Source organism: Pleurodeles waltl, chromosome 8 (genome assembly GCF_031143425.1).
Source record: "Pleurodeles waltl isolate 20211129_DDA chromosome 8, aPleWal1.hap1.20221129, whole genome shotgun sequence".
Lineage (NCBI taxonomy): Eukaryota > Metazoa > Chordata > Amphibia > Caudata > Salamandridae > Pleurodeles > Pleurodeles waltl.
In genome coordinates this window covers 457,141,086-457,167,628 of record NC_090447.1, presented here as the reverse complement: position 1 = coordinate 457,167,628, position 26,543 = coordinate 457,141,086, and the positions used below count along the sequence as shown (strand labels likewise).

The 26,543-nt window shown below is 43.5% G+C and overlaps 1 long non-coding RNA gene across 1 annotated transcript; it reads right to left on the bottom strand.

The window, feature by feature from the left end:
• Positions 1-1,717: 1,717 nt before the first annotated feature.
• Positions 1,718-25,890, bottom strand: LOC138250036 (uncharacterized). Its single transcript, XR_011194882.1, has 5 exons — positions 25,792-25,890; positions 25,569-25,673; positions 25,369-25,454; positions 18,330-24,936; positions 1,718-3,178 (listed from the first exon to the last, which is right to left on the bottom strand). It is a non-coding gene; the product is annotated as an uncharacterized lncRNA (long non-coding RNA).
• Between the last annotated feature and the right edge of the window lie 653 nt (positions 25,891-26,543).

Genomic DNA, 26,543 nt, shown 5'->3' with positions numbered 1-26,543 from the left:
GCCAATCATGGTCCTGACGACTTATGGTGGATTGTACTACAAGCTCCTAGGTTGGCTAACAATGACCCTAAATACTTGTTTAGGATGGAACAACGTTGGGTGTTTAGATTGAAGACATCCAGTGAGGGCCTGAATGATGACATTCCTTGGTGTACTTTGACACCGTAATTGCATTTTGAGACTTGACCCGGACTATGACTCCTGACTATTTTGGAATTCTATTCCTTACAACCTTTTTCATCTTCGCCGTGATGGCAAGAAACTGGCTTTTCACCGTCATACTCTATCTAAGATCTTTGTGGAGTTTATAACTTTGAACTAAGGTACGCTTTTGACATCCTACCTGTTTTCACATTTTACTATTTCTACATCATAGACCAGTGGTATTTTGGACTTCATTTTTGACCCGTCTATACCCCTATACGTAGTGCTCATATTTTATTTGACTATTTCTACATCATAGACCAGTGGATCTCGGGACTTCGTTATTGACACGTTCATACACCTATCATGGCTGCCGCGTAGTGCCCATATTTTATTTGCACTACAGACCGTTGGTGTTACTTATCAGCCTGTGAATACTAGTAAGATGGCCGCCGCGTAAGACTCCTACGCTAGTCTCGTTTCAGTGTCTAGTGTTCACACTGGCCTGATGATACTGCGTCGGATTAACGCCAGGCATTTCTGACACTTGTAACCACTTCCTGGTTACACGCGAGTGATCGGGTCCGATTCCTTTCCTATATTAGAATCAGAACCACGCTCCCTCATTGCTTTCAGGAGCACGGCCTAGGGTAGGTCTACGCCACGGACCAGGGACTAATAAACTGTGAGTACTATCGGTCACTTTGATAACCTATTTGCAGGACCGAGTTCATTGTGAATAGAGGTGACGAACGTTTACTACCTATTCACCCTCTTTTTCATTACCCGACTGTCTGCTAAAACCATGACTCTATGCAAGTGACTGTGGGCTTACAGCTGCCAGTAAGACCCACCTCAGTTATTTACTATTGGATATAGCATTATTAATTCTCCCCTCATAATAGCTAATTGCATTTTGAGTCAGGAGGGACACAGTGATTCATCTGTGACTGATGCTAATTTTTTCATGATACCTTTAGGTGGCAGCGTGTTATTATGTACTGAACTTCTCTATTCCTCTAATGTTTTTGTGCCTAGCATTACTTCCTTGGTTTGAGGCTTGCGCATTCCTATGAAGTCCATACTCTGCAATGGAATGGTAAGCCGATTTTTGTCACTTCCTTATGTGCCACGCCTGGGACTGTTTTTAAATTTTTTAACCGTTTGATCACTCTTCCTTTACTTCTCACCATGCACTTTTATTCCTTCACTAATGAACTTTTCTGTTCTTACTTTTACGCAGGGCGACTGGCTGACCAACTGACTATGACGGGCGGTCTTCCTTAAGTAAGTGACCATCCAGCACTTAATTTTTTCATATTAGTATAGGAGAAGTAGTAGCAACTGTCCTGAAGAAGTGTCACGGGATCACTATGACCACTCAGACGCGAAACAAGTTCACCAGATGTTTTTAGGATTTGGGGCACTACCTCTTTCCTTTATGTGGAGTGCAGTGAAACATTATTCCCATCAGCACTCCCCCTTTCTCTTTTAATCTTGGCCTGAACCTATCTCTGACTCATTAAATGTGATGCATATGGTGCAGAGCCAATTTTAACTTTTTACTTCTCTCCTACATATTCCAATAGTCAGTATTCATTCTAGGTCAAACCAAATTTGGTAGATGATCTCCGGTTAAGTACCACCACGTAACAGGGGTGGCCCGTCAGGCATTGCAGCGCCGGTCTGGCGAGGATATTGTCCAGTGATGAAGCTTGATATCCTATTGGGTGTGTGAGGGCTCTCCTTAACTACTGACTATCTCTAGCCCTGTGTTTATTGACTCTTTTTTTGGAATAGTGTACTTAGTTTATTGTACTCATTAGATTTGGGAGATTGTACACCGGACCAATAACCTCCCAGTCCCTCTTTTTTGTGATAATGTTACTCATGATCTGTAAAGAATCAAAAAGCAGAAGAAATTTAGAAAAACTGCAGCAAAAATTAAAAACAAACTTCCGGCAGTGATTTACAGCTTTCAGTCTCACTTCCAGGATCCCTTGTCAAAATCGGTAAGCCGCCTGTCAAAATCAGGTTTCAAAAGTAAAATCAGGTTATCAATGTCTTTTCCGGTTACTTTCAATAATCTCTTTCTCAAAAATGTTCTCTCAGATTGTTTCAACAGTCCAGTTCACCAGCTTCCTTCAATTGCCAAAATACTGACCCGGAATGTCTCTATCAAAACAAAATGACAAAAATTCTTGCTGCCATTCACTTGAAGTTGCATACGCCCATTCAGGACCTTCATATGTCCGACTTGCTATTCTCTTTCTCTGCAACTTTCAATCACCAGTCAATTCTCCTTCACTTAGATCTTCTCTCCTTGTTGTATTTACTTCTTCTTTCTCGGTTGTTGCCTCAACAACCACTTCTTTTCCCTTTCCTTGTGACTCCGGCCACTTATCTTCTTTCAGTGGACCTTTTGTCAGTGTTCTCCTCGAGTCAGACTTGGAACTTCCCCTTGTTCTGCGGTGTTTTCTCTTGATGGACCAGCAACAGGTTCAGGAGGAGTCAGATCACAATGACTTTGATCCACCCCAACTCCTTTCCCATCTGGGTCTGCCAATTGCTCAGTTTGTCTCTCAAGATTGTCTGCTTCTGGGAAAGCACTCCTCTGACTAGGCTCTCCTGCTGCCTCAATTGAGATAGGCTCTCCGTCACCCTCCTGGAGGTCTTTTCCTTAATCTCTCACAGGAGTGACTGAACCGTCCTCAACAGGCTCAGATCTGGTCTCAGTTCCTATTTGTTCTCTTTCCGGCCCTGAGACTTGTTTCGCTGTTGTTGGTACTCTCAACATCTCTTCTTCCTCACGATCCAGTGGACATGCCACTTTCTTCATGTGACTGGCATGGATCCTATTCAGAATTCTAGCGCACTTAACAGCTGTGGTAGTTGTCAGAACTACCTGAAATGGTCCTTTCCAACGAGGCTCCAAACACGTTTTCCTCACATGTTTCCTGACCACAACCCAGTCTCCGGCCCCCAGGTTGTGCCCTGGGTCATGAATCAGTGGCAGTGTGGTGGCTTCCACCTGCTGAGAGAAAGAGAGAACCACATCAGCCAGACCTTTGCAGTAGTCCAACACCATATCATCTATAATGTTGACAAGTGAATTTGGAGGCACCACTGGCAACCTCATGGCTCAGCCCATAAGGATCTCATACGACAACATTCCTGTCTTCCTGTCAGGTGTGTTTCTCATTGACATCAAAAGTAAAGGCAGTGTGTCAGGCCATTTCAAATTTGTGGACGCACACATCTTTGCAACTCTTGACTTCAAGGTGCCACTCATCTGTTCCACTAGTTCTGATGCTTCAGGGCGGTAACTTCAATGCAACTTCTGCTCAATGTTCAATGCTGCACACTTTAATTTAATTACTTCATTGTTGAAGTGACTTCCCCTATCTGATTCTAAAGAGATCGAAAACCCAAAATGCGGTATCAGTTCCCTAAGCAGTAGTTTCGCTACTGTGAGACTATCATTTCTTCATGTAGGGTAAGCTTCAGTGCAGTGACTAAAAATGCAAACAATCACCAACACATATCTCAAACCCCCACACATAGGCATCTCAATAAAATCAATCTGCATTCTGCTGAATGTACCTTCCGCTCTTCCAGTGTGGCTCAAATTAACCACTGTCCCTTTCCCCGCGTTCATTTTTTGGCAAGTGACACAACAATGGCAAACTGCTACAGCAACCTGTCTAAACCTTGGGTTGAACCAATCATGTTTGAACAACCAAATCATGGCATCCCTCCCAACATGTGCTTGACCATGATAATACCTAGCCATTTGAGACAACAGACAATTTGGCAAAACCAATTGACCCTCTTCTGAAACCCACAATTCATCTTGTCTTTGCACACATTTCATTTTACTCCATGAATGTTTTTGTTCCCTGTCAATATTATTCTACAACATTTTCAATTCCTCCATGATGTCATCTACTTTCAATGCAAAACTTGGACATGATCCGTCTTCTTCAGGTAACAGTTCCCACTTATCTTTGATCGATGTACAGTTCAATGCGCAAAACCTTGCGATTTGATCCACATATCCATTTCCCAATGATACAAAGTCCTGCGACTTCAGATGTGCACTGCATTTCGCCACGGCAATCTTTTCAGGCATTTGAATACCGTGTAACAGTTCTTTAATGCTTTCACCATTTCTCACTGGTGAACCAAAAGAGGTCATGAAACCTCTGTGACAACAGCTGACCAAAATCATGTACTTTTCCAAATCCATACTGGCCATCCGTATAGATTGTAACTTTCAGCTTAGCAGAAACATGGCACACTCTAGTAAGGGCTACCAGTACCTCTACTTGGGCAGAATACACTCCTCAACGCCAAGTAGCTTCTAAAATCCCAGTAATTGTGCACACGGCATATTCTGCTCTCGGTGTCCCTGCATTGTCTCTCAGACAGGAACCATCAACAAAGATAATTTGGTCATTCTCTTCCAATTGGGTCTCTCTAATGCCGGGTCTAGATTTTGTACACAAGTCAGTTACTTGCTAAATGTCTTCTACTTGCTCAATTTCAGGTTCAGCACTGTACATCTTTTCAATGACACATTTGGTGACCCTAGAATACTTGTTTCATATCCGGTCAACTTCGCACCAGTCAAATATTGGGTTGTCGTACTTGTAAGTAGAATCTCAATAGAGTGAGGGACCATTACAGACAGGGGATGTCCCATCACAATGCCTTCCCACTGTGCAAGGCTTTGCCGAACCGCTGAGACTGCACGCAAACAACCTGGTAAGGCTGGTGCAATTGGGTCCAAAGTAGCTGAAAAATATGCTACTGGGTGGTTTACACCTCCATGGACCTGTGTCAGGACAGACAAAGAACATGCATCGCGCTCACGGCAAAACAATGTGAAAGGTTTTGTGTAGTCGGGCATACCCAAAGCTGGAGCCTTGCACAGACTCTCTCAATTCAGTGAACGTTTTCATTCCACCCTGATCTAATACTATCGGATCAGTGACTTCCTTATGAGTCAGTTTCTGCAATGGTCTCGAAATGACTGAAAAATTTGGAATCCATTGGAGACAGTAGCCTACCATCCCTAAAAACATCCTGATATCTCTGTGTGGTCGGGGGACTTATCTGCAATATGGCTGTAATCCCTTCTCTGGCCATTTTTCTGGATCCTTTCTCAATCTGGTGACCCAAGTATTTCACTACTTTTTGACAGTATTGCAATTTGAGCAGAGACACTTTGTGACCATTCTTTCCCAAATAGTTCAACAAGGCAATCGTATCATACTTGCGCTCGTCCCTTGTTTTGGACGCAATCAGCAAGTCATCCGTATATTGCACCAAGGTCGATTGGAAAGGCAATTCCAACGACTCAAAATTTGTTTTCAAGATCCGATTGAATATAGAAGGTGACTCTGAAAACCCTTGAGGAATTCTGCACCAACAATAAACGCGATCCAGAAACTTCAAACAAAAGAGAAATTGACTATCTTCATGAAAGGGCACAGAAAAGAAAGCTTGCGACAAATCAATGACAGTGAACCACTCAGCATCACATGGAATCTGAAACATGATCACAGCTGGATTTGGCAACATGGGGCAACATTTTACCACAATCTCATTTATTTTTCCCAAATCTTGGACAATTCGAGCTTTGCCCACAGGGCTTTTGCAAACCCATTATCGGTGAATTATATGGGCTGCTCAGTACTTCCTTCAAAATCCCTTGCTTTACAAAGTCTGCAATTATTTGGGCGACCTTCATGAGGACATTTTGCGGCATGTGGTACTGTGGAAGTTGAGGAAAAACTGCATTCAGCTTTACAGTAACTGTACTCCCTTCATTAGACCTACTTCTTTCCCTGTCAAATCCCACACCTTCTCCTTAACCGTTTTCTGCAGATCAGGATGAAGCTCCTTCACTGTGAACATCGGGAAAAATTCAACCAGAGGGTACTCCTCCTTTACAGTTTCACCTTCTATCTCTGGGGTTTGGTCATCTTCATCATCACTATTCGTCTGTATCTCAATTCCATCATTTGAACAAGTAATCAAACAGTTTGTCTTACACAGCAAGTTCCTTCCCAGTAGGGATACCGGACTTGAATCGCACACTACAAATTTGTGCAATCCCTGAAAGTTGCCAGTCTTAATCTGAACTGGTTCCGTAATTGGGTTGGTCAAATACTGATTTGCCTCTCCTGCAATCTGAACTGTTCTACCTGGAAGGGGCAAGTTTGGAAATTCTGCACTTCTCACTGTAGAGCGCGTAGCTCCAGTGTTAACCAAAAATGAAACTCTGTGACCCGTAACCTTTACCTTCAGGTAGGGACTTCTCTGATCTACTTCTAAGAAAGTTGCAAGCACACATGGCTCCTCATCCATACTGTTGTTCATCCAATCATCATTTATTCCATTCTCACTGTGTAACGGGAATTGGTGCACTGTTATTACTTTGGTTAAGCCTCTGACCTGTGACCTTTTGAGAAAGCTTCATCTGTTGCTGTTCTATTGGGGCTTGAGGTATTTGAATTTGCTGTCTGGGTACCATGAGAACCTGCTGTTGCATTGGCTGCAACTGTGTCATCTGTACCCGTGGCATTTGCACCTGCTGCATGGGTTGAAAATTCTGCCCTTGATTCACATTATTTTGGAAATTTGGATTAGGACCTCTCACTTTTTGCCCTCTCATGTTCTGAAACAAATTGATGTCATTACTTTGCTGAACAACACTTTCCTGCACCATCATCGGACACTCCCGTTTCCAATGTTCAATGGCTCCGCAATCGTGACATGGCAATAATGTCTTCATTCCCTACACATCATTCTGAATCAAATCAAATCAAATCATTAACATTTATAAAGCGCGCTACTCACCCGTGCGGGTCTCAAGGCGCTAGGGGAAAAAGGGGGGTTATCGCTGCTCGAACAGCCAGGTTTTTAGGAGTCTCCGGAAAGCGGAGTGGTCCTGGGTGGTCCTGAGGCTGGTGGGGAGGGAGTTCCAGGTCTTGGCCGCCAGGAAGGAGAAGGATCTCCCACCCGCCGTGGAGCGGCGGATGCGAGGGACAGCAGCGAGTGCGAGGCCAGAGGAGCGGAGAAGGCCGGTGGGGACGTAGAAGTTGAGGCGTCTGTTGAGGTATTCCGGTCCCTTGTCGTGGAGGGCTTTGTGTGCGTGGGTGAGAAGTCGGAAGGTGATCCTTTTGCTGACTGGGAGCCAATGCTGGTGTCTCAGGTGTGCGGAGATGTGGCTGCTGCGGGGTACGTCGAGGATGAGGCGGGCCGAGGCGTTTTGAATGCGTTGCAGGCGATTTTGGAGTTTGGCTGTGGTCCCGGAGTAGAGGGTGTTGGCGTAGTCCAGGCGGCTCGTGATGAGGGCGTGGGTCACGGTTTTTCTGGTGTCGGCGGGGATCCAGCGGAAGATCTTGCGGAGGGTGAGGAAGCAGGCGGAGGACACGGCGTTGACTTGCTTGGTCATGGTGAGAAGAGGGTCCAAGATGAAGCCGAGGTTGCGGGCGTGGTCTGTGGGGGTCGGTGCGGTGCCGAGGGCCGTGGGCCACCAGGAGTCGTCCCAGGCGGACGGGGTGTTGCCGAGGATGAGGACTTCCGTTTTTTCAGAGTTCAGCTTTAGGCGGCTGAGCCTCATCCAATCTGCGACGTCCTTCATACCCTCTTGTAGGTTGGTCTTGGCGCTGGCGGGGTCCTTGGTGAGGGAGAGTATAAGTTGGGTGTCGTCGGCGTAGGAGGTGATGATGATGTCGTGCTTGCGTACGATGTTGGCGAGGGGGCTCATGTAGACATTGAAGAGTGTCGGGCTGAGCGATGAGCCTTGAGGTACGCCGCAGATGATCTCAGTGGGTTCTGAGCGAAACGGAGGGAGGTAAACTCTTTGGGAACGGTTTGCGAGGAAGGAGGCGATCCAGTCCAGGGCCTGGCCTTGGATCCCGGTGGAGCGGAGGCGGGTGATTAGGGTGCGGTGACAGACGGTGTCAAAGGCAGCCGAGAGGTCGAGAAGAATGAGGGCGACTGTTTCACCGTTGTCCATCAGGGTTCTGATGTCGTCTGTGACTGAGATGAGGGCGGTTTCAGTGCTGTGGTTGGTTCGGAATCCGGTTTGTGAGGGGTCGAGCAGGTTGTTGTCTTCCAGGAAGGTGGTCAGCTGTTTGTTGACGGTCTTCTCTATTACTTTGGCTGGGAAAGGCAGAAGAGAAATGGGGCGGAAGTTTTTCAGGTCCCTACAGTACCCAAGTCTGGTCCACGATTCGCATTACCTCCGCAACCTCTACCTCTCATCTGGGGCTGAAACATCATGTTTCCCTGCTGCTGCTGTGGTATCTGTTGTGGAAAATTTCCTTGCATACCCATTTGCGCAGCTTTAATCTGCATCACCATCACCATCACCTTCTCTTTCAGCTTTCTCTGCTCCAACTCAATCTCATCACTGCAGTACTTTGCATACTGCAACCCCTCATAAATCGGCTTTGCTTGCAAGCAAATCAAATGACTCTTAATCATCTGGCTAATTTCAGGTCTCAACCCTTCCACAAATCAGAACACAAAATAAATCATGTCTTTCGCCTCAATGGTCTCTGTACCACTGTAATGCTTGAACGCCTGCAACAATCTCTCATAATATGCATGTATTGACTCCTTTGCTTCCTCAGCTGTCCTGTAAATCCTCTGCCAATTAATATTCTTAGGCGAAATTCTCGTTTTCAAAAATTCAATCACCTTATAGTAATATTTCATTACCTCAGGAGATGGTGCACCTGTATTCTTATCTCTCTCTGGTTCGCTTGTTGGACAATCTCTATCCACAGATCAGCTGGAACCACTATCTCTAGTAACGTGTTTAAGTCCTCCCACAGGCACTTCGCAAGATTCACAAACCTGTCTGTCTGCTGATACCACTCTACTGGCTTCTCTCTCAATTTTGGATAATCATTTTAAATGAAAGAATGTCACTTCTGCTCCAAGGGACATGAATACAATTCCCCCCTGAAATCTCTCTCATTGGTAAACCTTTGACTGGATCTTGGTCTTGCTGCACATTTGCAGTCAGCTCCACAGAATCCCTTTTTCTCTTGTCTCTTTTCTTTACCCATCTACCTTCCCATTTGTCTAATGCTCCCCAAGTCTGGGCACTTTGAAGCAACTCCTTGAAGTGTGCCTTCATTCCGGCAGATCTTGTATTCAAAATCTTTAGTCTTAAAGTCTATTCTGTAACTCCTTTTCAAATGCCTAGTTTTCTCTGTTTTTATGCCGTATTTCTCTGCCAATTCTGCTAGTTTCTAATGCACATTGGTCACTTCCCTTGTAATCTTCGGGCACAAATATCTCAGTTCTGCCTCTGTGTAGGATTCTAACCTGTTCACACCCATAGTTCCCTCAATGAGTTCTTCTGCTTCCATGCTTAGCCTAGCATAATTCAAACACTTTTCTCCCTTAGGAGCACTCTGTGGGGTATTCAACTTGTCTAACCATTCCGTTAACAGCTGAGCTGTCAAACCTTGCAACAAAATGTTACTGGCTTGAGCTGGTGGTACCAGCTGTGCAACTGCATTCGGAGTCTGTGGTGTGAACAATTTCAAACTCTGGCTAAGATTTGAGCTTACTATAGTATCTGGAAGTGCTCCAAATGGACTGAGGTCTAACAGTGTTCTTGATCCGTCAAATGTCTGTCTCACAGGAGAGACTACCCAAGCATTTTCATTATGTCCTCCCTTAAATATATCCTGGGACATGGCTCCTTGTTCATCTGCAGTAGGTTTTTTTCTGTGCAAATAAGGGTACGGCTGGACCAAGAGTAATAGGTAGCAATAGAGCATCTGGGGTTGGTATGGCAGTAGCACTCTGTGGGAGAGTAACTCCCATGCTCTGATTCATTACTGAAGACATATCTGACTGTGTCCCTGTTACTGGAGTGAATCTCGGCATTACCTGCAGCTGCACTTGGGGCAGTAATAGTGGAGTTGGTTCAGTCTGAACCAACATTGGTCTCAGAAAAACCTGTTCCGTAGGTACCATTAAGTTCGAAGTAATTTCCATAATGGGCACCTCAGGGTAAATTCTCTGAACCTGATGGCAGTTGCACCTGATTTTGCACTACAGAAGTAGTAGGCATGTTAAGACTACTCTGCATCCCATTCTGTGTCAGGCTAGCATTAACCTGCATCAGACTCATTGTCCCATTAACCTGGATCGGAGCTGTCGGATCACCACTGGTGCTCGGACCACTCTCATGTGCTGTACATGGTGGTGAGCGATTTCTCCATAACTGTGTAATAAACTCATCTGATTCTTCCTCCACTGCTGAAGACTTTCTAGCCTCCCTACTTTCAGACTTACTTCTGTTAGTCTTTCTAGTAGCTTTCCTTCCTTCCTTCTCATTGTCCTGCGTAATTGTGGAAACAACTTAATTCTGTGCAAAGTCTCCATCCTCCAAACTCTCTGAGCACTGTCCCACCTAGCCTTGGCTAAAGTCTTTTTCTCGAATTTCTGTTGCTGTTGCTGTCTGGCTAATAGCTCCCAAATCGCTAATATCTCAAACTGTGCTGGTCTCGGAAGGGGCTTCGATTCATATAGCACCATCCTTAAATGCTCCAAAACCGTCAAATTGAACGTCCCATTTGTAGGAAATGCTAAGTTCCCATCCTTTTCTGTCACTTTGCACCATTGCTTTAGCCAAAGACAAGGCGAGACACCCTTCTCTTCCATTACAATGTAAGCTGGTGTACCTTCTGGTGGTGTTGCCTCGCCTATACTCATTGTAATATACATATCTCCCCTTAAAGCACTCTTTAAAGCTTTGAAAAATTTCATCTTTTTGACCTTTTTGTTATTCAAAATCAAATCAGGAATTTACTTTTAATCCCAGAATTCTCTTCACCTACTTTCTCAGCCAATTGCCAATTGCCTCTTGCGGACGGCTGCCAATCCGTGTGGGACCCTTCTCACTAACCGGCATATCCCAGCGCAGCTCCAATTATTTTTCCATTCACAGGTACCGCAGCTGACAAAGTCTTGCGCGTTGTCCTCCCAAACTTCGATTCACACAAAACTAATGCAAAAATTGCAAGCACTAAACAAAAAATAAAAAACAAATCTGCTGGTTTACTACAGGAAAGGTAACACAATCGGTTCAGAAACTGTATGGATTTTCTACTGATGGCTCTTCCCGCACTTACAGCTACTCCTTCTTTCTCAGTCTCTCAGATTCGCAAGCAAAATTCGATCCGCAAATTTTGCTCTCAAGTGGATCTGTCCTGGTGCACATAGTACTCGCCAGATCTCCGTTGAAATTTTCTTTCAATTGCTTTGACTCACACTCTGACTTATCGACCACGCCCGATCGACCTACTAACCAGACAGATTACAACATAAACCCAAGTGTCTCATACACTTTTCAATATACTCCGGAGCCTTAGACCACGCAGGGTCTGTACATCATCAACCATGTGGACAATTTGTTAGCACTAAGCACCACACAACTTCATTTGGAGTACGAAAACTCCCTAAACCCTCACAAAGCTCACAATTCACCTGCAATTTTGCATAAGCTGTGCATGCGCAAAATACTTCATTCACACTGTCACTAGAACGCCGAGAAAATCCTCAAACAACCATTAGCAAGATCTTAGATTCTGGGAATGTCATTTCTGGACTTAGGGGAACATTTTCTCTCCAATTAGCATCACTGAAAAATAAAATCCGAATCTCAGCAATAATTAATTCTCAAAGGACCAAATCATCAAGCTACCAGATATTGTGGTACTTCTGTTACTATCTCTGGACCTCTATGATGGGCTCTTAAGGAGACAAACCATACTCTGCTACCATCCCTGTTAGCACGTCTGACCTTAATAAGTAAACTTACATGGGGACGCGAATAGGTTGATAAACCTTTTGACTCGCAATTAAGATGATCCCACCATAATTCCAGTACATGCAGATCAATAACCAATACACACTATCAAAAATTTACAATAATCAATAACATTAATACTCAATAGTCAGTAATTGTCACGCACCATGACCTTTCAGTCATGAATAACCACACTTTTTATTTAAAGTTAGAATATTTATTCCCTATATTAACAGTGCTAAAGTCATGTAGATCAATGCTCAAAATCAGATGAAACACATACAGAAACAATACTGGCTGTCCAAATCGGCGGAAGAAACACAATCTAATCAAAGCTTGAACTACGATACATTCTAAGGTTATGGTGCAAATTAATTACAAGGTCAACTGTGTCTACGTGATCACATACCTTTAAGTTCAGCAGAGAAAATCATCAAGCATTATTCCTCTTTAGCGGGCTTTTCATTAGTGAGAATTATTAACTAACATCAGATTAGCATCAGCATGTTGGGCTTCATGCAAAACAATTTAGCAACACAAATTTGGAAAACATCTAACTAGGGCTCTATCAAAACAGTGCAGTTGGTACCTAGAAAGAAAAAGCAAATATGCATAACAGACACATAGATACAATTTATACCTCTCCTCAATTGGATCGGCAACACAAGATAGTCTTCGTCATCAGGACATCAGTCGATCAGCAAGGCATCAGGATTCAGCATCAAAGTTCAGAAAACGCAAAGTTTTTAAGCAATAAAGTTAAGCATGTCTCATGTCAAGACGCCAAGTGGGCAAGAATGGGCTAATGGCAAAAAGGCAAAATGCAGAATGCTAAAATCTAAATGCTAGAATGCAAATCATGGAATGCTGGTTTCTTCTCAGTGCTGTCTCGTTAAGTTGAATTCACTAAAACTAATTCCCAAATCCCTATTGGTCAAGGGATCGCATGTTCACACTTTGTCCAATAAAACTAAAACTCCAGATCTATGAATTCTACCATTACTCCATTCACATGTCGTTGATTGGTTGTCCTGCAATGTTCTCATTATCCGGCTCGTCATGTAACAATATTGTTGCAGCTTCTGCTCCAGTCAGTGCCTCCATTGTTCTCCTCCTGAGAAAGTCAGTCTTACACACATAGGGGGTCATTCCAACCCTGGCGGTCATCGACCGCCAGGGTGGATGACCACGGAAGCACCGCCAACAGGCTGGCGGTGCTTCCCTGCCCATTCTGACCGCGGCGGTAAAGCCGCGGTCAGAAAAGGGGATCCGGCGGTTTCCCGCCAGATTTCCCCTGTCTGGGCTGAATCTCCATGGCGGCGCTGATGGAGATTCCGACCCCCTTCCCGCCACCCTGTTTCTGGCAGTTTTTACCGCCAGGAATAGGATGGCGGGAACGGGTGTCGTGGGCCCCCTAACAGGGCCCCAGCATGATTTTCACTGTCTGCTTAGCAGACAGTGAAAATCGCGATGGGTGCAACTGCACCCGTCGCACCCCTGCAACACCGCCGGCTCCATTCGGAGCCAGCTTCTATGTTGCAGGGCCTTTCCCGCTGGGCCGGCGGGCGCTCCTTTGGCGGGCGCCCGCCGGCCCAGCGGGAAAGCCAGAATGGCCTCCGCCGTCTTTTGACCGTGGAGCAGCCAAATGGCGGTGACCGCATGGCGGGCGGTGTTACACTTAGCAAGTACAGCATCTTCTAGCGATCGGTTCTCATGAGAAAACTTCTCAGCTATGAGCACATTTAAACAATACAATGGAAAATCACAATTTAACTCTCTAGGACAGCCATTTTATTAAACGTTAAGAAATACAGCTTGACATGAGGCCTCGCAAGTAGGCCAAGACCTTCGCTAAGTTTAGGCCTACAATTAATAAAGCTAATACATAATGCAAAACCTTTAATATGAAATATTACTACCTTAGTCAAACATATATTCAACATTTCATAGCATTAGACTATTGATAAGTACACTTCGTGAATATTGACGGCCACTCATCGTAATCACATTTTCAAACGCTTGCATTATTTTGTTACTCAGAATACATGAGCAGTCATTAATAATTCTTATTAGAACACCTGCGCTAGCACTGTACCCGCTTTTTCAACGTACCATGCTGTGGTTGAGCAGTGAACGCTGGTGGCCACAATGTAAACATGGAGCGTTTTGGTGCTAACTGACCTATACTTCTCTCTTTCTCTCTAATTATGAATACTCCTGCAGTTTCCATCGATTTAGGAATCTGAGCTAAACAAAACCGATTCAGGCATGGGTGGAGGAAATATAGATAATAATTAAAAACAAATAGCAACTAAAAACAGGTCAATAAAAAAGGGCCAGTCGCCATATGTAAACATAAAGCGCTGCCTGCTGCGCTGCAACACATAATGGAGCTGGAATGACTCGTGCTCCACAGAAATCAGCTCAAACAGTGAAAAGGTGTGGCACAAGGACTAGAGCTGCTGACTTTGGAACAGAGGACCCCGGTTCGAATCGTGGCCTCAGTTCAACATCTCTAAATCTCCAGGTGCCTACAAAAAAATAATGTCTTTGTCTGATGTAGCTATTACATATATAAAGCCTCAAAACGATTAACTAAATAATCAAGTTGGCCCCCTCCTTCCCACCACCAGATGCACAGAGAGCCCACAAAGAGCAAATGTAGGAGAAACACAGAAGAAGAAAAAAAGTTTGCTCACAGCAATACACATAGGCAATGTGCAGTAATCCATGTTACAGGGTCAGTCCCCAAGGTGGTAACAAGACCTCCTCAATGTGGGACAAACAGCATTTACTAATGTAATCAAAGGATTTTTGAAAGGCAAGCCCACGAACAAAGTGAAAGTGATGGGCGTGAGGAGGGCGTGATTAAAAGCCCACAAAGATAACACAATGGGCGTGGGGTGGGTGTGGTTAAACGCCCACAGAGATAACACATTGGAAAAGCAGTGCTTGCGCGCTGCTGTGCTCGACCTAAATAGGGCTCTCAGACCTGCTACTCAGTTCACACTGCCTGCTGTTGTGACCTGCTGTGCACTCTGCCAGTCTGCTGCTGTACATCGAAGGACTGCTTTACTGCCTGGAACCTGCATGGAACTTTCAGAGGCCAGCCCTGCATCCCCACCTTCACCCAGGACTTCAGAAGTGATTCCAAGGGCTACTTTAGCTTCTCTCCTGTTTTGAGCCACAGGGACATAACAGGCTCCCACCATCTTAAACCTGCACCGTGACCCAGCATGAGTGAGTCTTGCATCCCAGAGAGGTCTCTATCTACTCCTGGATCCTTGGTTGTGGTTCAAAAGGTGCCTAAGTGGCCATTTTTTAAAACTGAGGATTTGCTACTTTGAAAATTAAACTTTAAAAAAATCATAACTCCAGGTCATTCAATTGGATTTTGATGGTTTTGGTGTTAAATAATGTATTAAAATGTTCTCTATTTTTCAAAATTGGTTTGGGATTTTTATTGTGTTGTATTTTCATTGTGTTGCTGTTTGTGTACTGCATAAATAACTTAACACATTGCCTCTAAGTTTAGCCTGACTGCTTTATGTGCCAAGCTACCCAGTGTTAAAAACAGGTTAAAATAGTGACTTTTTGTGCTTCATTCCGCAAGGAATTGTGTCTGTTGCTTGACCAGGACTCACACCCCAGTAAACCAACAACCCAAATTTTCATATTCCCCCATATAAGGCATGCATGCAGCTGTGTTTTCCCATTCCCCACCTACCCAGTCGTTTTTCGGAGTCTTCTCTTCTGGCATATACCCAAGCATCCACCACACCAACCTGCGCTGCCTCAAATTTCTTTATATTAGGGAATGCTACACCTCCGTCAAATTTGGGAACATTGAAGGGTCTGCATCGCTTTGGGGGCTGTCCCTGTGGCCAAAGTTGGGACCTTACCAGAGCGTTCACCCATTTAAAAAATTTCTTCAGCAGGTCATGAGGGTTGTTCTGTAGGGATATACAACAGTCGGGGGAGGGCTATCATTTTTAACATTGCCGCTTTGCCCATCAGTGACAAAGGCAGCGTACTCAAATGTCTCATGTCCTTTTCCAGACTCTTAAGCAGTGGGGCAAGGTTGGCCTGAGCAAATGAGGCAGCATCTCTGGTAACCCAGATGCCTAGATACTTAAACCTGTGGGGCTCTACCCACAATGGTAATGGAAGCGGGCCATCACACCCCCATTCCCATTAATAGCAAACCCAGAAAATTCTCAGACTATGTCTGTGACTCTTGTCAAGGAGTGTTCAACGTGGGTCTGGTAGAGCAGGATGTCCTCCCCATATAGCGATAGTCTCTCCTACCAGCCAGAGGCTCTGTTCAGCCCCAGATCTGAGCATTTACCCTCATGATAGTTGCCAGGGGCTCTACTGCCAAAGCGAAGAGCATTGGCAATAGAGGGCAACCTTGCCTCGTTACTCTCTCCACAGTGAATTCCCTAGAGGTGCATTCATTAACTTTCATCCTAGCATGAGGATTTTGGATCAGCAGTTTTATCCATCTGATGTACAGAGGTCCAAACCCCATTTGGTATAGGATTAGGAACAAGAAGGTCAAACGCCTTGTTGGCATACAAAGATACAATGGCCTAGAGTGGCATACAAAGGTACAATGGCCCAGGTCTCCCCTGTGTCATGTTATTATGGAGGTGGCGCAGGTACAGTTTAGTAAAGCGTTTAGGCATAAAGCCCGTCTGGTCCGGGTGAACCAGATCCTCCACCACTGTGCGGAGTCTGTTGGCTAGTACTTTTGCCAGAGTTTTGGTGTCTACATTCAGTGACGAGATCGGCCAATATGATTCACACTTATGCGTGGGCTTCCCTTCCTTGAGAATGAGGACAATTGTCGCTCGTGCGTAGGTCAGTCGGCAGTGACCCTGTATGGAAAGCATTCCAATACATAGAGCATCGGTTTTGCCACATGTCTGGCTGCTTTACAAAAGAATTCTACTGGCAGCCCATTTGGGCCTGGAGCTTTCCCTGCCTGCACCTAAGCTAAAGCCACCAGTATTGTGTAGTTATTAGGTCAATTATTTAGTTAAGATGAAAGGGCTATATGTACTACGAATGGATGCAGTATAAACAGTTGCAATCGATTTATGTACTAATGAGTCGATTTGCAAGAACACTATTTGCAGTGGGTTGCAATTTGACCTTGTGTTAGGCCTGACAGCTTTAGGGTGGTCACCCTCAACTTTTTGCCTGCCTCCCTCCACTTTTTGACACTGCTTTTGCTGGTTTTAGGACTCTGCGCACTTTACCACTGCTAACCAGTGCTAAAGTGTATATGCTCTTTCCCTTAAATATGGTGATATTGGCTCATACCCAATTGGCTTATTTAATTTACTTATAGGTCCCTAGTAACAGTGCACTACATGTGCCCAGGGCCTGTAGATTAAATGCTACTAGTGGGCCTGCAGCACTGATTGTGCCACCCACATAAGTAGCCTCCTAACCATGCTTCAGGCCTGCCATTGCAAGGCCTATGTGTGCAGTTTCACTGCCAATTTGACTTGGCATTTAAAAGTACTTGCCAAGCCTTAAACTCCCCTTTTTCTACATATAACTCACCCCTAAGGTAGGCCCTAAGTAACCCATAGGGCAGGGTGCTATGTAGGGAAAAGGCAGGACATGTACCTGTGTAGTTTATAAGTGCTGGTAGTGTAAAACTCCTAAATTCATTTTACAATGCTGAGGCCTGCTCCTTTCATAGGATAACGTTAGGGCTACCCTCGTATACTGTTTGTGTGGTAAATTCTGATCTGAAAGGAGTAACAAGGTCATATTTAGTATGGCCAAAACGGTAATGCATAATCCTGCTGACTGGTGAAGTTGGATTCAATATTACTATTTTAGAAATGCCACTTTTGGAAAGTGAGAATTTCTTTGCACGTAAATCCTTCTGTGCCTTAAAATCCACGTCTGGCTGGGTCAGTTGACAGCTCCCTTGTGCATTTCACTCAGAACACCCCAAACAAAGGATGCTCAGTCACACCTGCACACATCTGCATATTGAATGGGTCTTCTTGGGCTGGGAGGGTGGAGGGCCTGACACTTACATGTCAATGAACAGTGGCCTGCCCTCACACAGTGGACTGCCAAACCCACTACTGGGACCCTGGCAGACAGGATGGAACTGAAAGGGGACCTTGTGCACTTCTGTGCCACTCTTTGAAGTCTCCCCCACTTCAAAGGCACATTTGGGTATTTCAACAGGGCCTCTGACCCTACCAATTCAGACACTTCTGGACAAGGTACCTCTGGGGAAGAAACTCTGAACCAGAACCTGCAACCTGCCAAGATAAGCTGCCTGGCTGCCCAAAGGACTCACCTGACTGCTTTGCTGAAAAGGACTGCTTCCTTGCTGTTGCCTTGCTGCCCTCTGGCTCTGCTGAGAAGTGCTTTCCAAGGGCTTGGATTGAGCGTGCCTCCTGTTTTCTGAAGTCTCAGGGCCAAAAAGACTTCATCTCTGCAACAAACTCCTTGTGCAGTGAAAAATCGACGCACAGCCTGCCAGAATCGACACACAGCCTGCATCACAGTGAGAAAATCACTGCACACCGAACCGGAATGACGCAGCCCGGCTTTCTGAGTGGAAATCGACACAGCGGCAGCGTTGGGACCGGAACTTTGCCGCACGGCCCACTGGATCGACGCATAGCCGAGCTGGAATTACACAGTCTGACTTCCTGCGAGAAGAATCGATGCAGTGCCTGCCGTGTGACAGAAATTTCCCTGCATCGCCCACTGGATTGACGCAGCTCCTGTGACTCTGTTCTGCATGCCCAGGATTTCTCTGCATCGTCCCCGGGGCGTCCAAATACCCTGCAACCCAAAGAGGATCCAAGTCTGTGCACCAGTAATCAACACAAGGCCCTTGTTGCATGAAAAATATTGACGCATCATCTGTGTACGTCCAGAGAATCCGATGCACACCTCCCAGTTTTCTACGAATCTCCTCCTCTGAGGTCCCCTGTGGATAATTTAGACGCAAACCAGGTACTTTGTGCTTGTAAAAGACACTTATTGCTTTTAAGAACTTAAGACTCTTTTTTTATAATTTTCTAAAGTGATATTTCAACGTGTACTGTAATGCTTGATCTTTTGACATTATTTTATCCAGATAAATATTCTACATTTTTCTAAACATGTGTGGTGTATTTTTGTGGTTTTTATACTGTGTTATTACATGATTTATTGCACAAATACTTTACACATTGCCTTCTAAGTTAAGCCTGACTGCTCAGTGCCAAGCTACCAGAGAGTGGGCACAGGATAATTTGGATTGTGTGTGACTTACCCTGATTACAGAGAGGGGCTTTGCTTGGACAGGGGGGTAACCTGTCTGCCAACCAAAGACCCCATTTCTAACACTGGTGAAAAGCAGTGAGGATAGGACTTTTATTTGTGCAGGGTCATACAATAGCTACGTGTACACTGCCATGTCTGTAATTGCTTTTAAGTAAAGCATTTGTTTTAAAAAATGCAATCCGTAACAGTATGCTTTGGAAAAAAAGGTAAATTGTAAATAACATTTTTTTACAAGTAGGCAGTGGTCCATTGGACTAATGCCTACCCTTAAAAAAAAATCAACATTCTCAACGGGAAGGGAGTCCCATGGGAACCTGTTACCATTTGGGAATTACTTGCCACTACATTTGTGTAATCTGTAAAGCACTTATATTTTGTGACCAGGTTTCAGTTTAAGAACATGAATACAGCCCATTTTGAATCAGTAGTTGGAAGGGGCGCCCTAAACACTCCCCTTAAAAATACCAATTCTGTATTTTGTCGCACTTTGGGTTTCATACATACCAAAAAGCCTTTCTCAACTGTAACCAGGCCGATTTTGCAAATCTGACCTTTTGCAAACGGAAATAAAAACTTCATACTTATGACCCAAAGTAATATATTGGAGATTACATTTGTCCTCTTAAACCTTGTGCATTTTAACTGAATTTGAACAAAGTAGTTTTCTTCTGCAATCTACTAATAACTGAAATAATTGGAACTCAAGCTGGTGTAATTAGTTAAATATAACAATTCAGCTAGTGTGCTGCATGTGGCCTCTTCTCATTCTTCAGTAATAAAGCATTTTGTGACTGCACAGACTAGAATTAATATTATCATAGTGTTAAAGTTCCCAGAAATGCACAGCAACCCAAAATAGTGCAATGTATGTGCTTTTCATCTTACCTTTACCACTAAATAGCAGTTGAAGGTATGACATGAATTGTTGATCCACAGTGATTGTGTGAAAAAATTATAAATTATTCACTTCAGTGGGGATTAATTGCGTAGTTGTTGGTCATTCTGAAAACAAGACTAGATTTTGGTGTTTGGTGGAATAAGGACCACAGTCCTAGGTTTGAGTGCCACAATTCAGTTTTAGAAGAGAAGTGCTGAATGTCTATGGAGGAAAGTGGGGGATGAAGTTGGAGATAACAATGTGCCCCGTTGTAGTGAAAAATATGTTTTCATACAGGGGTTAGGCCATGATGGAGACCAAAGTTAACGGCTAAATGTGGAGTGTTCCACTCTTTTAGGTTTTGGTGGGACATAAAAATGCGTGTGGATTCAGTCACCAAGTATGAGTGTCTGCTCCCTTTATACATAACTTGATAAACTGTTGATGTTCAGGTCAGAACTGAAAGAGCCATCGGCAGGCATGTCGGCTGTGTCATAGTGAAAAATCCCAAGGGAAAGGAGAGGCAATGAAGAAAATAAGACTCCAAGTAGATCAGGGAGCCAAGAAAGGAAGAAGAGAGGGATAGAAAAAAGTGTTTGCCCACGTCAAAGTGAGCCAGCTAATTCTCAGCAATGAAGAGTAGGCAGACAGCTGTGTAGTCTGTGGTTGTGCACAATATGATTCATCGAGATAGGACTACCAAGATCCAGGCAGAGTAATAATATGATGAAATTAAGAATAGAATGGAAATGTGGTATAAGGGGCCTAGAATGAGAGGCGTATCTCATCTGAAAAAGAAAAATCGTATTTGCAGCATTGATCACTGAAGTGGAAGAGTTACTGCTGTAGAGCTTGTCATAGGTCAGGAAGAGAAGCCACATCGAAAGGGTATCAATATTCCAGCACATGAGGGCTGCATTTATGTTGGTGAGGTAGAGAGGATATTGGGGCATTTTGGAGACATGAGCCTGACCTGATCCTGGATGATGAAATGAATGTCACAAAGGTCTGCTAGAGGCCTGGAGGTAATTGTAGGTATCACATGAAAAAGCAGATCCCACGCTAAAGGGAAGCATGTGATGTTTGTACAATAGCCTACAACTCTGTGGAAATGGGCAGTTTTGGGGAGCACATAGTGTCATCCGCAGAAGCGGCAGATGTAACAGAATGTGTTAAGATAGAACACATCCATATACAGTTTCTAGTAAGTGTAGAAGTCGGGATGATACTCCCTTTGACCTATCTGTTAGTGTCACTATGTTGTCAGTTGACTCAACAGTTGCTCTGAGGGGATAACATCTCCTACCTATTTCATTAAAAGCTTGTTTATAGTATGAGAGTAAGCGGTCAATAGCTGTACTCACATCCTTTTTAGAACGAGAAGTGTGTAACTCTGTTGACCGGGTCTTTAATGGTCTGATCTAGCTATTTATTGCTTTCCCGGATTTTTAATAGTAGATCTAGACTTGCCTCTTAATTTGGATATCATGCCTTCTGTAATCCAATCTCACTCTCCGCACATTATCTTGGACGTTGATGATTATGTGGACCTCAGATTCAACTGGGTTTCCTGAATTGCAATTTTCTCAATTACATTATGTTGAAGTGCCTATTGTTGTTTCTTCTACAATCCTAAAAAGCATTTCTGATCACTGGGATTGTAGAATTTCACATATTACCATTCGGGACACACTTTGCCGCTAGTTCCAGCAGACCAAGTCCATGTTCTCGTTTTCAGAAACTCAGTGATTTTATAGTAATATTTCATTACTTCAGGAGATGGTGCACCTGTTGCTGGATCTCTTGGCGGCTCACTTGTTGGCCAATCTACACTCCTCCTACATTCAATCCATAAATCTGCTTGAAGAACTATCTCTAAAAGAGTGTTCATATCCTCCCACAGCCATTTTGCAAGCTTCACAAACCTATCTGTCTGCTGGTACCACTCAAATGGCTTCTCCCTCAACCTGGGGCAATCATTTGTAAATGACAAAATATCACTTCTGCTCCAAGGGACATGTACAAAATCCCTCATGGAATTTCTCTCATTGGTAAAACTTTTACTGCTTCCCTGTTCTGCGGTACTTCTGCAAAAGAAGTATCAGGACTTTTTTTCGGCTTGTCTCTTTTCTTCACCCATCTCTCTTCCCATTTGTCTAATGCTCTCCATATCTAGATGTCCTGAAGCAACTCTCTAAGGTGCGTTTTCATCCCTGCAGATCTCATGTCTTCGAAGTCTTTTGCCTCAAAATCCAACCTGTAACTTTTTTCAAACATTTCATTTCTGAAAGGTCTATTCCATATTTGTCTGCTACATCCACTAACTGTTGATGTATCTCACCTGCTTCTTTTGTAATCTTTGGACACAAGTATTTCAATTCTTCAGTGTAGGACTCTAACCTATTTACACCCATGGTTCCCTTAACAAGCTCACCCACTTCCATTGAAAGCCTAGTGTAGTTAATATAATTTCCTCCACCAGTAGTATCTTGTGAAGTACTCACTTTTCTAACCACTGTGTTAATTGCTTAGCTGTCAAACCCTGTAATGAGATGTTATTAGGCTGAGTACCAGGTAGTTGTTGTACAGTTAAACTCAGAGGTTGTGGTGTCAGTAATCTTGTGTTGGTGCCAATTTGCGACCCTGTTTCAGTATTCAAAGGAGCTCCAATAGGACTCAGGTCTATTAATGACCCTGTCTCATTAAAAGTCTATTTCATCAGAGAAACTATTCCGGCATTATCATTACGTCCTTCTCCCACTTTGTCCCACTCAGACTTTTGACTCGGGCTTCCCTGTCCATTTGTTCCATCATTTCCCTGTGCATACAATGGTATAATTGGATCAATATTAACAGGTACTGACACAGCATCTGGATTTGGTCTGGTAGTTATGTTTTGAGACTGCACTATCATTGTATTCTGCATTTGAGGCAGTAACATCGAAGCTGGCCCTGTCTGAATAAATATTGGTTTCTGATACACTTGTCCTGACAGCATTATTAGATTAGCTATTGCATTTACAATAGGTACATCTGGGTATGCCATTGGAACACTAGGTTGTGGCAACGGTACAGTGTCAATTGGCAGATTGAAGCTGCTCTGCATTGGTATTTGCACAAAAGGACTAGTCTGTACTGAGCCCTGGTTCACATTAGGATTAAACTGTATGCAACTCTGTCATGTTATGGTTACTCTGTACTTGACTCAGTGTCATGCTAACTGGTGTCGGTGCAGTGGGATTCAAACTAGTACTTGGACCCTCTTGTGCCACATATGGTGGTGGACGATTTCTCAATAACTGTAAAATTAATTCATCATCGTCCGGTTCCTCATCAGGAGTTAGAGATAAAGAAATCTCTTTTGATTTCTGTTTTTCATCTGAAGATAAACTTCCTTTCTTTTTCTTAGAAGCTGTCTTCGCTTCTTTCTCACTGTCTTCTGAAATCACAGGAAATAGCCCAATACCATGTAAGGTATTGAGTCTCCACTGTCTCTGGTCATTGCCCCACCTAGCTTCTGCTAGTGAATTCTCTTCTCATTTTTCTTTCAAGCTTCAATGCCTTTTGTTGTCTAGCTACGGGTTCCCAGATTGCTAAAGCTTTGAACTGCGTTGGTCTCAGCAGAGGTTTCAAACTATACATCACTTGTCTCAAATTCTCTCAAATTCTCAAATTAAATGTCCCATTTTCAGGAAACGCTAAGCTCCCTTCTTTTCCTTTGATTTTGCACCAATGCTTTAACCAAAGGCATGTTCCAGTACCTTTCTCTTCAATTACAATATACGCCGGAGTACCTTCTTGCCGACAAATTTCTCCTACTCAAGCTGGAATATATTCAAGTCCCCTAAGAGCACCTTTTAAAGCTTTAAAAAACTTAATTTTCCTAAATTTATGTCAAAATTAAATAATCAGGAAGTAACTTTAAATCCCACAATCTTCTTCGTCTTCCTTCTCAACCAATTGTGCTTCACAGTTGTCCACTAATCCGTGTGTGACCCTTCTCACTAACCAACCTATCCCAGCGTGACACGAAATGACGTTTAACTTACACACAGTGGCTGACAAAGTCTTGCGGCTTGTCCTCCTAAACTCAAAAACACTCAAAACTAATGCAAATTATTTGCGAGCACTTCATCAGAACCAATAAAAACAAATCTGTCTGTTTACTACAGGTAGAGGAAACCGCAATCACTTCAGAAACCTTAGACATTTTTACTGAAGGCTTTCGCTCTTGCAGATATTCTATCTTTCTCAGTGCCCCAGATTCGCAAGCAAAATTTGACCTGCAAATTGTACTCTCAACTGATCAATGGGTCTGTCCTGGTGCACATAGCACTCGCCAAATCTCAGTCAAAAAGTCCTTGTAAACATGAGAAAGAGAGGAAATGTAAAGGGATGGGCGCTCACAGAAAATCAACAAAGGTTTTTAGATAACAACAATATTGGACACAGAGCTCCTGGAAGGATGCTCCTCCCAACTCCTCCAATGTTTCTCAAAAGAAACGCAAGATACAATTCCAAAACCAAGACACTCGTGAAATGATTTTAACTCTAGGTCCGTGTTTGAGTGTGAGTAGAGTTGGTTTCTTCGATAATTCGTTTTCGCTGTAAATCATGTAGTCCAAAATCAGTTCTTTAAGTTCATGTTTTGTTTATTCTTGAGATGTTCTTTTCTCACATATGGTCAACAAAACAACAGCCAACACATGTTTCGTCTTCTGAGAGAGTAATCTCATTGACTTCCTCAGGGCTGTGAAAGATATAATTTATAACCGATTTACAAGAATGTTTTCCATGTTATTCTGGTAGTTACATTTGGAAAACTCAGTAGCCAAAATCCATCACCAACACCAAGTGACAATCAAATCTTGGAATGTCAACCATGCATGGAGCCACACTAATACACTGTGATTGTGAATCAGAGTAATATCAAGTGTGAAGATCGTCTTAATGTTGTTAGGATTTATCAAATAAGAATCTACATAAGTATAGCCATTCATGATGCACACGTGAAAAGGAAAGAAAAGGAGAATATATTATGACAGACTAATGAAAGTAAAACCCCACAGTTCAAATGGTAGTTATTTGTCAAAAGGAAAATTGATCCCAATTGCCTCCAATTTTGGGCAGTCCCACCCCAAGTGATAGAAAAGGGGTAAACTAAAGTTATAATGAGTCATACCTATAACAATGGTAATATAGTCGATCTAGGTTACTGATGTGAGAGTATTAATTGTATACTATCCAAAGGTTCATGTTGAATATAATCTGGAGAAAAAAAAACGGCTAGGGTTAAAAAAAGTAGTGAAAACAATTGGTTTGTTACTCTATCTTTTGGTTTGTTACTCTATCTGCTGTAAAACACTCAAAATTTAAACCTACCAACATGAGAGGATAAAATGTCTGTATCGGGTGTTTAATAATATGCTCCCAGTTTCTTCGTGTAGTCACGGTAAGGCGTGTGAGGGTATAGACCCTTCAAAGCACCTAAAATGAAAGTAACAGTGATATACATATGTATATTCTTGTGAGAGTGCTGTCATATATTTCCCCACCGAAAGCTCAACAAATACAAAGAATAGAAATAAGAAATAACCCCGCTTACCGAAAGGTGAATTGGACACAGGGTACCGTGTCGGGAGTTTGTATCTCGCTCCTCAGCCGGCGTGTAAGCAAGTCACCATAAAACAGTCCGCCCTTTATTTGCTGGCAAAAAAAGCTTGAAATAGAAATGGGACTAAAGTTGTGAGGTCGAGGGCGCCATCTTAAGGTAATGTTCCGATCCCTATTTGTGTCTACTGATCTACATTAAGTGGCCAGCACGCTTTACGTGTATGAGTATTGGACATTTCAATATTGTGCCCCAGCTGACAAGTTGCTAACCTAATAGGGAGACCTACACTTGAATGCGCCAGAGTCAATGCCATTAAGTTTGGTATAAGATCATTTACACTCGACTTGAATCACAACTCGACTTGCCAATCACGCCCGATCGGCCTACTAAATAGACAAATGATAACACAAACCAAGTGTCTCAAATCACTTTTAATATACTCTGGAGTCTCATACCTACCTGCGAGGTCAGGACACCAGCAACCATATAGATAATTTTTGAGCACCAAACACCCCACACTTGTGAAGTTCACCGACTTTCCTACTCTCACACTTCGGAGTACGCAAACGCCTTCTATAACATCATTTGGAGTATGCAAACTCTTTCTTCAACAACATTTGGAGTACGCCAACTCCCCTAAAAAATTTGCAAACAACTCAATCACCTGCAAATTAGCTAAAGATGTGCAAGCGCATAATCTACTTCATTCAGCCTGACAATAGAACGCTGAGAACACGCCTCAC